Genomic DNA, 1558 nt, shown 5'->3' with positions numbered 1-1558 from the left:
AGAATTGATCTTAAAAGTTCTCATCACAAGTAAAAAATTTGGCACTATGTGTGGTGATTGATGGATGTTAAATCGTGGTGATCGTTTTGTCATATATGTAAATATCGAATCATTCTGTTGTACACATGTTCAGAGCTGGTCAGTGAGACAGTGTTTGGGGACCTGTGAGCTGTGCCTCTGAATGTTGTTTGCAGCTCTGGCAGTGCCCTGAGTTACTGTGCAACCTTGGGCAAGGAAGGCCGTTTGTCTTCTTCCCACCCCTCCTTTGGTTTCCTGATCTGTAAAGGAGAGAGCCGGCCCCACCCCAGGAGTCCCTAACCGCCCTGCCACCTGCCCTGCCCCAATCCCGACCCTTCTCTACGACTCTTGCCTAAAGCCTCTGTTTCTTGGGAGAGATGTATTTTGATTTTAAATCCTGATCTGGATCAGATTCCACCAGAAATCCGTAGAACCTGCAGGCAGGCCCTTGCCCATCTGTGCTGGAATGTGTCAGGCCCACCCAGAGGGCCCATCTGCTCCAGGGCCTGCTCTGTGCCTGCCCGGGGGCGGGGGCGGGTAGCGGGTAGGGGTGGGAGATCTCTTCTCTTTTTCATAATGGAGCTGAGGGAAAGTCACGTCTCTGGGGCAGGCCGAGGAGGCCATTATCCTTGAAAGAGGTCTCAGAATGACCACTCGGTGGCCACCTGGTCATGGACAGTGTCCGTCCAGCCAGTTGCTGCCTTTGGTGGTGGGACAGCATTCAACTAAGATTCATGGACGTAGATTGAGTTTTCAGGGGGAGGGGCGGCAAGGTGGGTGTGGTGAATGGGTTAGTCAGGGTGGAATCTGAACAGGCCAGGAATAAAAGTTTGCATAAATGGGGCTGTTTTCTGATGGTTAGATTAACCCATTTCTCATTTAGGAAAAAAAGTGGTTTGCTGCCAGTATTAATTTAATTTTACATAAACACATTCTTTGAGGCTGGAACAAATCTGACTGGTTTTCAGTGAAAACAAAATATAAAAACTGTTCTTAGAGTTATTTCTAAACAGAACTGTCTCTAATCCTAATGTAACAGAAATGTACACATAAATCAGATTAATCGAATGAATCTTAGGCAAACAACTGCTCGAGAATGATGTTAACATCATGTGTAGGAATGCTACGTTTTCTAGGATTTGACAGTTTCAGCGATAGAGAATGACTATATTTTGTAAATGGAAATACCACTACTAAAAACAGAATGCTATAAATAGAATGATGTCATTTGTTTCCAGAGACTATCGATATACGAGAGCGATGTGAAAATAATAATGAAAGCGAGATATTTCGTAGCAAACTTTGGGGGCAGGGTTAGGACTGTAATCTGTGAGTTGTCTCTGGGTAAATGCTGCAGCCTCAGTTAACGCTGGCGAGTGTTCTCTGGGCGAACGGGGAAATGGGTTACAAAGGGCCTGTGCCCGGGTGTGGACGGGATTAACCAGTCCTCTTCTGAAATCTTGACTACAAAATGCCTAAAAGAACACTGGTGAAGTAAGGCTAGGAGCTTGGCTTCTAGTTCTGGGTGTACCGTATACTC

This window comes from Pteropus vampyrus, unplaced genomic scaffold (assembly GCF_000151845.1).
Source record: "Pteropus vampyrus isolate Shadow unplaced genomic scaffold, Pvam_2.0 Scaffold394, whole genome shotgun sequence".
NCBI lineage: Eukaryota > Metazoa > Chordata > Mammalia > Chiroptera > Pteropodidae > Pteropus > Pteropus vampyrus.
The sequence above is the reverse complement of the archived record's forward strand: the minus strand, read 5'-3'. Positions refer to the sequence as shown.